This window comes from Myodes glareolus, chromosome 7 (assembly GCF_982192425.1).
Source record: "Myodes glareolus chromosome 7, mMyoGla1.1, whole genome shotgun sequence".
NCBI lineage: Eukaryota > Metazoa > Chordata > Mammalia > Rodentia > Cricetidae > Myodes > Myodes glareolus.
The window spans coordinates 23,919,285-23,933,107 of NC_142032.1; the positions used below are offsets into that span (position 1 = coordinate 23,919,285).

Here is a 13,823-nt window from a genome sequence, read left to right on the forward strand (position 1 = left end):
GGTCTAGGGGGTATTAACTGTTCTGGTTGTCCTTTGTGTCATGTTAAAGCGGTCTTTTACCTTCTCTTCCCCTCCCCGCTTTTTGTATTGGGGTATATAAGTGTATGGAAAATAAATGTGGGCGAATTCAGTGTTCAGTATTCACTGAGCTGCCTCCGGTACTATCCTATGTCCTATGTCTCTGTATTTCTTTTGTTTCTCTGTCTATTCTGCCTAACTTTTTTTTCTAGAATAAGGTTTATCATTGCCGTTTGCCTTAGTTAGGGTGACTATTGCTGTGATGAAACACCATGACCAATGCAAGCTGGGGAGGAGAGGGTTTATCTGGCTTACACTTCCACATTGTGGTCCATCATTGAAGGAAGCTGGGGCAGGAGCTCAAGCATGGTAGGAACCTAGAGTCAGGAGCTGATGCGGAGGCCATGGAGGGATACTGTTTACTGGCTTGCTCCCGCCTAACCTTTCTAATCCACACGCCCCTACCCTGGAACGTATGAACTCGTCATGGCTGGACCTTGACAGATGGCACCCCAACATGTGGCTTACGAAATGGAACCCAAAGAGAAAATAAGCTATCACGAATAGCTATATCTAAGAACATAGTAATATTTAGTCAGCTATAATGATAAGCATATGTAAAGATCTAAATCTGACCCCTAACTAAAGCATGAACTACTCTAACATTTAGTTAGTCCCTAACATAGTGGTTCCTAGTGCTTGTGGGAAAATTCAGAGTGCAGACTGAAAATGCTGGCATGTTACAAGTGCCCCAAATACATATTAACTGACCTTTTTTCTCTGATAGAATTTATATTATTTTATCAACTTTTTAAACTTTACTTGAAGCTTTACAATCTTTTTTTATAACACCCAGAGAATCTGTTCATCTTCCAAAATTTTCTTTATTTCTTTTTTTTAAAATATTTATTTATTTATTATGTATACAATCGTCTGCAGGCCAGAAGAGGGCACCAGACCTCATTACAGATGGTTGTGAGCCACCATGTGGTTGCCGGGAATTGAACTCAGGACCTTTGAAAGAGCAGGCAATGCTCTTTACCACTGAGCCATCTCTCCAGCCCCTCTTTATTTCTTTAAAAATTATTTTCAAGCTATAATTAATTGTTTCTTTAATATCTTCTAATATATTCTAAAAGATGGCTCAAAAGTCTAAGGGACAGGAGTTGCAACCCTGTGCCCCTTGGGCCAGGATATAAGGAAATAAAGAAGTGGGGAGCCTTATTTCTTTTACATTCCAGGCCATGTGGCAAATTTTTTCAACCGAAATCAGAAATTTCATTTTAAAATCCACTAGCTAATCATTTTTAAAGATACTGCACACGGGGCTAATAAGACACATGTGGCTTTCAGGTTTCCCATCTGTAATTCTTGCTATAGGGACCACCCACCATCACCGCTACCCAATACCAATCATTACTGCTTTTGTTAAACACTTGCCTTAAAAGGCTCTATTTCAGCAATATTATTACCTTTAGCCTGGCTTTAACTGCCAGTGATTCATGTCTGGGCAGACTGAACAGCTTGACCAACTTGTTTTCAATGAAAACAGTTTGTATTCCTTGGTCCAAGTTTCCTTTACACGGATCAAAGACTCAATAGCCAGAAGACAGCCTGTGGGAGCAGAGGTGAGAATGTCCCCTGGCGTAGTGTCCCTCCTTCTTGGCATCCTTACAGGGGGTCATTCAGGCTCTCCACAGCATAGCTACAGGCGTGCAGCTCACTGCCCAGCAGTAATGAGTCTGCCCAGCAGTAATGGGTCCGTCCACGATTGAATGGAGCCAGCTGTAGACACAGGACAGCCTGGAGCATTTTCAGCTTATCCAAGCTTATTCTTCTGAAAAGCAAAAATCATGATGACTCTGCAAATATTGTACAGAAAGTAAGGCGGTGGTGGCCAAGGCTGGTGAGGAGACAGAAGGACTGAGTGTTTAATGGGTCAAAAGTTCAGTTAAGGAAGATGAAAGAGTTCCAGAAAAGAATGGCCAAGATGGTGACACAGCGGGGTGAAAGGGCACAATGCCAAGGAACTATTCACTTATTAAGGCTAAAGTGCTGAATTTTATGTTTTGTGTATCTTACCACAGGAAAAACAAATGGCCTTATGAATAAGAATTGTCTTCCTCCCCTGTGATTGCTATTTCAGAATTCAGTGACGTTTGCTTTATCTAAGGCTTGTCCTGTTCAAGTGTCAACATTTAGAAAGAAAGGTGCGTGTGTCTCACGTGACCCAGGTTGCTCTGAAACTAGAACTGGCAACGTAGAAGATGATCTTGAATTTCTGATCCCCCTACCTCTGCTTCCCAAATGCTGAGATTGCAGTTATGAAACATCACACCTGGTTTCTGTGGAGCTGGGGATCTAGCCCAGGACTTCACCTATGCTCAGCAAAAGCCCTACCAACTTAGCCACCCCCTCTCTTACTGGTATGCACTAGCACAACCTTTAGGCTCCTTTAGGTAATGAGTCTGTACTATGGACTCCATGTTCCTTCTCTTACACTTGGCATGCTATGTTAACATACAATCTGTTTGCCACCAGACTCCTGACCAAGGCTAATGCCTTCTGACACACAGCATCCACGGTATGCTTTATGGGTATCCTTTTTTTAAGATTTATTTCATTTTTTTATGTATACGGTGTTCTGTCTGAATGTTTGCCCACAGGGCATCAGATCTCATTACAGATGGTTGTAAGCTATCATGTGGTTGCTGGGAATTGAACTAAAGACCTCTTGAAGAGCAATCAATGCTCCTAACCTCTGAGCCATCTCTCCAGCCCCTTTATGGGTATTCTTAAAGGGTTCTCCTTCTACTGAAATTTCAATGTATAGCCTTGTTCCCGTTCTGGCACCGCAGGCTCTCACCATGGCATATTCCACCAATGCAGGCATCACCCACCATGTCGCTTGAGAACTGAAAATGTTGGGATTCAGAAGGCATATGGATTTTGATCGAAAGCCATCTGTTGACAGTTAAGCCTCACACAGTTAGTTTGTGAAGTCTGACTTTGCTAGTTAGATCTTTCTAGCCAGTCTCTCTGTCTTCTCCCTTGATCTGCTGTTATTGTCCCAGCCTAGCTTTCACGTATCTCACTTTTTCATCTGTCCGGTGAGATCTCCACGGTTTCTCTCAGCTGTCTGTTTCACTTCTCCCTTTTCCTGCTGGCCCAGGCCCCCTCTCTTCCTGTTCTCTCCTGCTTTGTCTCTGCAGCATGACACTTCCATGTCACTGCCGTCAGCCTGCTTTGTGTTAAATAATGAAAGACATGGGGGGCCAGGCGAGTGAGTCTAGGCCTATCCGGCCTTCAGTAGAGGAGTCTAACCTCTGCTTGTCCACATCAGGAGAGGGCAGAGTGACTCCTCTGTCCTAACCTCCAACATCATGGTTGAACCACTGCAAAGCCTGAAGCTGCAGGCTGAGGTACCAGAGTTTCAGTGGAGTAGGCTTCCAAGATCCCGTACCAAACACAGCATTAGCAAGGTGTTGGGGGAGTTCATTCTGCCAAATGTTTTGGATTACCTGCCTTGGGTTCCCTTCTGGCTGGGATGTGATCGCTAATAAGGAAGAGGAGAGGTCTCGGTTGCTCTTGCTGGGTTTGAGGGGAGACCCCAAGGGCAGAGAGACAGTGGCAGCTTCAGCCTTTGTCTGTATTGTGTGAGCTTATTCTTTAATAAATCTACTTTTATTACCTTTGTAAGTTCATGCTTCAGAGTGGTGTAGAATTTAGGATACCAGAATCCAGGCTGCCTAGTTTGAATGGCAGCATCTGTACCATCCCTTCAAATGTTTTATCCCTTTCTAAGGTGCGGTACATAGACTGATAGCTGACAATGGTCACCACCAGCTCCCTTCTTCCCTGCTGCCTCTTTTGTAAGCTAGGAAAGTTAAAGACCCACTTCTCATGAGCCCTCTCAGCCAGGATTAGCCAAGGGACAATTTTTGGCAATCAGACAGAAGCAGACTTTAGTAGAATTTTTTGTTGTTGTTGTTGTTTTCTGATTAAAAAGGGGAAAAAGCAACTATATACACAGGACCCTAGTTTCTTCCCCTGAACATGATGCTTGGAACTGGAGGTAAAATGTTATCTCACCACCTTGAAGGAAAGGCCTAGAAAGCTCTGAGACGCTGGCCCAAATGTCTCTGAGGCATGAGCCAGTGTCAGCAGGCACTCACCTCCAGACCACTTGCTCTGCTCATCATGTGAGAGAGGAAACAAGAGCACAAGTCACTGTGAGTCACGTGTTCTGTCCCTGGGGGCTGAAAGACTCTTCCCTAATTTTAGAGATACAGTATTTCTTTCAAAGCGTTGTAAAGATATATGTAGGTAAAGACACTAATACTTGTTTAGCTTTTAGAATGCCCAGCTCCTGATACGAGCACTTTCCACATGTGATTTATTTAAACTCTTTCAAGAATGTGTGTGTAAGACATGATTGCCATGTCCATTTGAAAGACAAGGAAGGAAATGAAGCCACTTACTTGAAGTCACACAACGTATAAATGGCGGAGTCTGGGTCTGTGTGCCGGTAGCCTGACTCCAGTCTGTCTGCTTATAAAGCACTAAGCACCCTGAAGCTTCTGGCAATACTAACGACATGATCACAGGTCACATCCCTTAGAGGTGGCTGGGGTGGGGGGCGGTAGTTCTCCCCAGCACCAGTGCTTTTAAAATGGACACTGCCCCTGAAGAAAAAGGTCTTAGAAAACAAGATAAGAAATCCTAGGACAAGAATCTTAAGACTACAAAGTGGGTGTTTGGGGTCAACTCCAGTGACATTCTGCAACCCACCCCCATGGTCCTTAGTTAAGTCTCTCACCCTCTTGCAAATGCAATCTGCACCCACCTCCGAGTCTTCTGACTCTCTACCTTCCACTATCAGGATGACACCTTTTCTTTTTTTCCTAAAACGTGTTAAAATATTAACTCTCAGTATTGGCCAGTAGATGTCAGCATCTATCACAAAATGAACCATTGCTCACAGCAGGCTTTAAATTCAAACTCGAAAAGACTACAGTTATGTAAAGTGAATCTGTTTTCCTGTCTCTGGAAGCTTTTTCTTTTCCTTGTTTTGCTGTGGTTTCCAGGCAGTAGGGAACCCTGAAGTTAGCTTGCCTCTTGCTCAGTTCTACAGAGAGACACTAAGTATTCCGCTTTAGCTCAGACCTTGGCAGTTCCATGACTACGGTGAAAGCCCCATTCAATAAATGTGAACCAAGGTTCTTCACATAAATGTAAGATGTGAGAAGGAGCAAACAGAGGAGGAACGCACAAGCTGTTTCTTCCGATCTACTGGCCCGCGAGAGTGAGCCGTCATCACTGTGCTTTGGCAGAGACTCCAGGAGTATGACAGGAAAAAGAAAAAAGGCCTGTCCTGACTGGAGAGTGTTAGCATGCCGAAGTTGTGGTGGGCTGCGATGAAGTAAGACATCCTCTGTGGTTGACAGGGACACACATTTGACTTCCTTCATCAGTGCTGTAAGCTGGGAGGATCAGGAAAGTGTTGGTCACTATCAATGGCTGAACAACTTGATAGAGCTCTCTTCTAGAATTAACGATAGTAACCCGGCAGGGCCCTTGGACAGGCTGATTTCACAGGCTATTTATTGTACAGGAGGCTGATGGGTTAAAGTTCTATTTTGATAGCTAGTTGGTTGTAAGTTTCCATTTCCCTGTGGTAAGCAGTAAACTCAGCTTTACTTTATCAAATATGAAAGTATTTTTTATCAATTTTACAGTGTATAAAGTGCATTTCTGTCTGTCTCGTGAGTAATGTAAGTCTTCATGTCTTTCTGGTAAAGCCAAGGAGTAAGCTCAGAAATGTACATTAGGCTGGGTGGTGGTGGCCTTTAATTCCAGCACTTCGGAAGGAAAAGCAAAAGGATCTCTGTGAGTTCAAGGCCACCCTGGGCTACACAAGATCAATACAGTCTAAAAGAGAATTAAAACCAGGCAGTGGGCTCACACTTTAAATCCTCGTACTTGGGAGTCATGTGCCTTTAAACCCAGCACTAGGGAGGTGGAGACAGGAATGGATTTGGCTGGGTGGAGAGAGGAATATAAGGTGGAAAGAGAGAAGAGCTCAGATGGAGTCTGAAGATGCAGTCTGGAGATGCAGATTGAGGATTTGTAGAGACAGGATCACCTCTTCAGCTTGAGCATTGGTGGAGGGAAGAACTCTCTAGTGGCTGGCGGCTCTGCTTCCCTGATCTTCTTCAGCATTAGCCCCTATAGCTAACTCCAGATTTTTATTATTAAGAACAATTATAATTTGTGTTACCATCTATCATCATTAAACCAACAAAATAGTTCATAAAACATAGTAAAAATATCATAATGGAGTCCAATAACTTCTCTTTAAAACTTTGTGTCTGTGTGTAGGTATACGGCTTGTGTGCCCTGTGCAGTGTGCTTGCGTGGACTTATACAAGGGGAGGCCAGAGGCTGATGGTGCCCAATCTCCATCTTAATTTTTGTGACTGGGTTTCAGTGAACCAAGAGCTTGCTCTTTCAGCTAGACTGGCTGGCGGGCAAGCCCCTTTCTGTAGTCAATCCCTGGGGTTACCCACATGCACTGCCAACCTGGCTTTAAAGTGGGCACTGGGCACTAAACTCAGGTCCTTGTGCTTGTATGGCAAACACTTTGCCCTGAGAGCTCTCTTCCCCATAACATCAATCCATACCCTGCCTCCTTCCATGCAGCTGGAGTCTCCACGACACGCAAAGCTGATTGTTCGAGATGCCCATGACCAAGAGTGTCCATTGCTAAAGGGTGGCTTGAGACCTCCATACATCCTGCTGCATGCCGACTGCGTTCACTGCAATTTTCTTCTCTTCACACAATCACTTCGAAGCAGGATAGGAAGACCGGCAGACCGAAGACACATAAGAGTATGGGAGCTGGCTGAGAAGCAGGAATCCCAGCACAAAAATAACAATGGCTACAAAGGTTGTTGGCAGAGTTACTGTCCTTTGTGCGTAGAGGTTGCAATGGCCTAGGCTCAAGTGCTGAATGTGCAAGACCATGGGCAGAGCTTCGTTCCTTTCAGTCAGTCATTGTCTGAGAATCTCAAACAAACATAACTTTGCCCATACTAAAGATGTCTTACCTTCCTGTAGCCTAGTGGGGTCAACTTCGAGTTAATCCACTGTAATCCTGTCAGGTTTCACCATGGAACTACCCAGTGGTAACAAAATTCTAACAAACTTTTAAACACGACTACTGTTAAAATGATGAGTGTAGCTTCCCTTGGGTACGCCTCACTGTCCTGTGGGTCCCTTTCTCTTAATCCTCATGCATAAGGCCATTTTAAAAAGATCTTCCATAAGATGTCCAATTCTGCTTTACCATACTGGCTAGTCCTGAATTCTTTTTAGTGTTAGTTTGACTTGAGTTGAGATTTCTAAAACTCTAGGGGAACTCCCCTAGCCTGCTGAGGCTAACAGTAGGGATCTGTGCCCTGTGATAGTTTGAATGCAATTGGCCCCCAGAATCCCAAAGAGAGCGGCACTATTAGGTGTGGCCTTGTTAGAGGGAGTGTGTCACTGTGGGGATAGGGCTGTGAGGTCTCATTTGCTCAAGCTTTGATCAGTGTAACGTTCAGTATACTTCCTGTCATCTGCATATCAGCATGTAGCAGCTGTCTCTCCAGCACCACATCTGCCTGCACACTGTCATGTGCCATCATGATAATAATGGACTGAATCTCTGAACCGTAAGCGAGACACCTCAATTAAATGTTTTCTTTATAAGAGTTGCCGTGGTCACGGTGTCTCTTCACAGTAATAGAAACCCTAACTAAGACAAACCCCAAATGTTGACATTGTGACTTTCTGAACTTACAATGCTGCTAAGACTTGGACCATGACTGTCCAGTTCTTCAGGCATATCATCCAGTTAGTACTGTCTGACAATGCAAAAGCCATAGCTGTCATCTTAAAGGGAATAAGAGATAATTTATTCTAGAACTTTTTGGAATGATCATGGCTCAAGAACAGGATTTAGGTTATTCTAAATCCCATGTTCCATTGTGGAAGCAGGTTCACAACGTTTTTAATAGTTTTGCATGACAAAAAAGTCATAAGTCAATGCAAGTTTAAAATCCATTTGTGGGTACATCAGAGAGGCAGGTATAGCAAGATGGGGGAGGCTTTTCTATAGGCCCAAGATATTTTCTGATGGCATTCTCAGTTTTGGGATTGGTGGATATGCAAAGGTTTTTATCTATTAATATTAGCGACCTTGTAGTGGGTGCAAGGAATGGCTGTTCCTGGGGGTTAGGGCTAGCCCAGCATAAAGTCTCTGGCCCTGTAATGTTACAATCGCTCCATGGTACTGAAATTCTGATCAGACAGTCTCTGAGACATAGCTCTGTTCAGGAGTTCATCCACTGTCCTAGGTAAACTTTCAGCTGCACCTTTGTTGAATGAGACATTAACTGATTAACCTGCCTTATGCAGAGAGGGGCTTGAACTCAAAGCTTCTCAGTTCCAAGCCCACCCACTGCTTACCTCATTTTTATGAATCCCAGGCTCCCTTGCTACTGTCTCCAGCCATCAAGTAGACTAGAAGAATCCTGGAGTGTGTTGAAACCGGAGTTTTCTTCGCAGTCTTCCCGTTAGCTGATGAAGGTCAATTGCAAAAACTGTCTGTTAAGAGATAATTAGTGAAATGAACTCGTGATGGGAAAAACTTGGAGTGCAATAGCTCAGTGCCCCTTACAAAACCATCCGCAGCCAATGGGGATAATAAACACAGAACAAAGATAACATGATGTATATTTATATGGATGTTTAACATCTTACCTGGGGTAGACTTTATTACCCAGCAGCCTCTGGCCTCCAAAAAGTTCATCGAGCCTTTGGAAACAATAAAAATAGTGTAAATGAGCCAGTTAAAAACTCATTGAAGACTATTTCTCTTCAAGGGTACAGTTGCAGCAAAATGTAAGTTTATTTGCTATGACCAATTAATTCTGTCTTTCTTAAGCAGAATGTCTCATTGCCTCAAGCTACAAAGAGCCTTTTTTTTTCTTTCTTCTCCCTAGAACAAAAAGCTATCTGCACAGCTTATGTTAATACAAACCTGCAGGTGGTAAATGATTTGTTCTTCCCAATAAAGGCAGTAGGCTACTTGGAGATGTTGAGATGCATTAGGGCTCTTGATTTTGGAGAAAAGAAAACACTAAAGCAAGAAATCAATTAGTCTTGAGCTATTTATGAACTAACGGGCACCCCATTGTCCCTCTGTGAACCTGGGGTTCTTGGGGTCAGCCACCAGTGTTTCACCTTCAGCCAAGCTCCCCATCCCCACCTCACCCTCCCTTCCTCCTCTCTGCTGTGATCCTGGAATTAATGAACTCCCCTTGGAAGGAGGATCCTTTCAGTCAGAGTCAAACCAAAGCCCTTTGTACCCTTTCCAAGAAGGCCTTTGTTAGCTTTCAAACTTGGCACAAATGGCAGAGGTGCCTATTTGACATAGCAAAGCCGAACTGGCCACCAGGTTCTCCTTGCGCCCCCCAGGCCCTACCTGTTGTTATAGGGCCCTCCAGGCTGGCATACCCCACCCCTGAAAGCACCAGCCCTGGGGCTGGGCTGCTCTTCCCTATATAATCTAAACATTCTGGTTACCTGCAGTTTTTGTATTTGGGGCCTCCTTGCTGCTAGACCTCTCTCCCCTCTTACTTTCCTTTTTTCTTTCTTTTCTTTTCCTTTCTTTCTTTCTTTCTTTCTTTCTTTCTTTTTTTTCATTTAGCCTTCTTTGTGACTGAAGCAGACCTCTTGAAGTCAGGTCCAATGGAAACTCCATTTCCCCAAATTCTGGCTGTCAGAAAAAAGCCAGCATTCTTCAGGAATGTTTGAAGCCATTCTACCAAAGGAGCTGTTTCCCTTTTAAGTTTCAAAACCGGAGGTGGGGAGTCACAAAGGTGCAGAGGGGAATGGCTGAGGTGCCTATTTAACATATCAAAGCAGATCTGGCCTTCAGGTTCTCCCAGCATCCCTCAGTCCCTACCTGTTACAGATCATGACTGGCAGACCCTGCCCTCTACCCTAAAATTCTCCAGTCCAGGGGCTGGGCTGCCCTTCCCCCAGAGAGTCTTTTCTGTATATCCAGCCATTTTGTTACTGGCCTCAAAGTCCCTTTGGCCTCCCGGCTGCTGCACCTGGTTCTTTCCTTTCTCCCTTCCCTTCCCCTCTCTCCGCATGGCCCCTCTCAGTCCGGTCGGTCCTGTCCACTCTGGATTCTGCCAGAGGTTCCCTGCCTCTGACTATACTCTTTAGTTTCTTTGCTGCGCCCATCTTCACTCACTAAATGTGAGCGGTGGTCAGTGGGGCAGTGCAGGCAAGAAGGCTTCAGCTTGACTGCTTTGAGAAATTCTAGCTGCTCTAGGACGTAGGGCTCTCTCTGATTATTTGATAACTGACCTAAGAAGACTTAGGGTTTCTGAATACTGGCAACAGGGATCCTCTGGATTGGCTAGTCTGTATAAGACAGGCACACCACCTGAGAATTTTCCTGCCTTTGGGGATTGGCTAGCACCAGAGGGGCAATCATTTTAGGGTCAGTGAGCCAGATATCTAAGTACCAGAATACCAAAAATAAAATTCCTTACAAGGGCAGCAAAAGTGTGGCCGCTGGACTATTTGCTCTGGCTATTGTGAACTGCCCCGAGGGAGGAAAGTTAGTCAGTAAATAGAGGGGCTATAAGGATGGAAAGAGAACTTTACACACACTCTCTCTGTCTCTAAATATATATTGTAAGCCCCAGTCTCTGGCCTCCATCTTTGGAGGCCCAGTCCCTATGCCTACCAAGTCTTGACCCCTCCCTGAAGGAGGGTCAAGACGAGCCCACCAAAACCTTGACCTCTCCCTCAGTCTATTTAAACTGATTGGTAGTCGCGTTAGCGGCCTCCCAGTTCCCCCTTGGGGCCACCTGAGAGTCCAGGAATCCCATTAAACCTGGATATTTTTTTATTTGGCTTGTTGTGATTTGACTTGATTGGGATTTTTGCATCAGCAGAGAACTCGCGTGTTAGGAAAAACTCCTAACACACACACACACACACACACACACACACACACAGTTTATTTTATGTGCATTGATGTTTTGACTGCATGTATGTCTGTGTGAGAGTGACAGATCCCCTGGAACTGGAGTTCCAGACACTTGTGAGCTGCCATGTGGGTGCTGGGAACTGAACCTGGGTCCTCTGGAAGAACAGTCAGTGCTAGCACTTAATGAAAGGATAAAAAGAAGGGCAACATGGATCCTACCAAGGCATGCCACTAAGCAAACACACTACCTGAAACAGAGTTATGCAAGAGGTTTATTGGGTGAGGAGAGAGGAAGAGGTGAAAGAGTGAAAGGCCATGTCGGAATGGGGACATGAGAGAGACACGACAGACAGACAGACAGACAGACAGACAGACAGACAGACAGAACCGGGAAGAAACAAGAGGAAGAAGAGAGGCAAGAGAATGAGCTGTGCCTGGTGGGCATTTTAAGGGGTGTACATGCCGCATAGCTGACGGGGGGTGGGGGGTGGTGGGGTGGACCTGGTGACAGGTGATGACATAGCTTACGTGTTTTGGTGGCAGAGGCGGGCTGCTGCCCAGAGGAAACTAACTCCTAACCACTGAGCCATCTCTGCAGCCCTCGGGGCCCTTTACTCTTACACCTAACTCTGCTGCCCAGAGGAAACTGACTCCTAACCACTGAGCCATCTCTGCAGCCCTCGGGGCCCTTACTCTTACACCTAACTCTGACTCTCTTGCTCTTTGGCCGATATCCTGGAATTTAGGTATTACTGATCAGATCACCTGCAAAAGAAGTGAGAAATAGCTCACAAATAAGATGTCAAAATGCCTAACGAACCACATATATCTTAAATCCAATCTCCTTGTGACCAGCGTGTAAGAAAGGGTCCCTTGGATAGATATTTTTATCCCTTCTGTCACCTCCTTCTCCACCCGTTGACAGTGTTCCTAATGCCTCTCCTCTTTAATTCTTTAGATAAGAAAAGTAAGTAAACCAGCACATGCGTGCCCTGGTATTTAAACTCAGTTGCAGAATAAGTACCCTCAAAACCCCAAATCGCACATGCAGAACCACTGAGGCACTAGTGTGCAACACACATGCAGAACCGCTGAGGCACTAGTGTGCAACACACACGCAGAACCACTGAGGCACTAGTGTGCAACACACACGCAGAACCACTGAGGCACTAGTGTGCAACACACATGCAGAACCGCTGAGGCACTAGTGTGCAGCACACATGCAGAACCGCTGAGGCACTAGTGTGCATCGCACACACAGAACTGCTGAGGCACTAGTGTGCATCGCACACACAGAACTGCTGAGGCACTAGTGTGCATTCTTCTAATGCTTGCACTTGACTCCTTCAGCTGTGCTCATCTGCTTTGTCAATGAACTTGCTGACTTTGCTTTGTTCCTACTTGTCCTGAAGTTCTTTTCTGTGGGGGAAGTGCAGATCCTGGCTGCCTTCAGTCCGCGGCAGTCAGTTTGCTGGATTCCAGCATGTCCATCTCTCTCTCACACACACATGCTTACACACATGCACACATGCATGCACACGCATGTGTGCACACGGATCCTGAAGAACTCAGGAAAGTAATTCCAGTGTCTCCTCCTATCAAGAGAGACAGAGTCACTGAGCAGATATGCAGAAGAGAATGCCAGTGATGTGGCCAAGCATTTGATGGCCACGTGGTATTCCATGCCGGGGACAATAGTGAGACCAAAGTTCATTAGCGCAAATGTACAGAATGAATTTAAAACTATTTCTATTTCAAAAATTCTATGGAACTCTCACTATTCTGATAAATTAAAAGCAAAAGGGAAATAGATGAATATTTAACAAATTTGAAGTCTATTGGTCTAGATGGGACATCTGTATAAGAATCTTGGAATAATTTTTCTTTCAATAATTATTCAGAGACTGTACATTTTCTGAGAATTATAGCTTTTTTTCTTTTTCTTTTTGGCAGGCAAATAGCCCCATAGACATGCCTGGGCAAATACTGGGGCATTTTAAATATCTAATATTTCTCTATCTTTCTCCTTGCCTATCATACTGTTCTCTTTGTTTGTTTGTTTGTTAGACAAAGTTCCATTCTGTGTACAGGTTGGCCTTGATGCAAGCCCCCCCCCCTTTTAAAACCCCAACCTCCCAAGTGCCAGGATTACAGTCACGAGCCACTTTTCCCAGCTTGTCTCTTAACCCAGTTCTTACTTTTTTCCCACAAACAATGTCTCAGCAACGCTTCCCGAGTGCCGTCCTCCAGTGCTGGTTTCCTGATGAATGACGCTGCATTACTGAGTGACCACACGTGCTGTCAGCACAGAGGTCACGGTGGGGCTAAGCCACAGGCTTAGTTCTCAAGATGCTCTGGGGCTTGGGAAGAATGACGCTTAGTATTTTCTGGTTATACTTTTTTATTATCCCTGTGGGTGGTCCATAGATTGCAGGTTAAGAATCTTAGTCTAATGGGAAAGGCACACAAATCACACCAGAAGGTATTTGCTCCAACAGCTGAAGTGCTGACAATAGAGTCTTTGAGGAGCTGGCTGTACATCAGGAGATCCCAGTCCTGAGGAATGGTCTCCCACAAAAACCCAGCAAGGGTGCCCTTAGCTCTAACACTCCCTCAAAGCAAGGTGGCCCTCCCCTGTGCTGAGAATGGGTGAACAGCAACCAGAGCTACAGAAGCCACACAGAGTCAAATTCAAAAGGAGACACAGGGCCAGGTCTTGCATTAAAAGAAAACTGTGTGGGGAGATTGG

General features: G+C 45.0%; 1 long non-coding RNA gene across 1 annotated transcript; it reads right to left on the bottom strand.

Moving 5' to 3' along the window:
* Positions 1-882: 882 nt before the first annotated feature.
* LOC125403536 (uncharacterized) lies at positions 883-13,404 on the bottom strand. The gene is made up of 4 exons (XR_007232988.3): positions 13,273-13,404; positions 8,824-8,877; positions 8,530-8,667; positions 883-1,855 (listed from the first exon to the last, which is right to left on the bottom strand). It is a non-coding gene; the product is annotated as an uncharacterized LOC125403536 (long non-coding RNA).
* Positions 13,405-13,823: the final 419 nt, after the last annotated feature.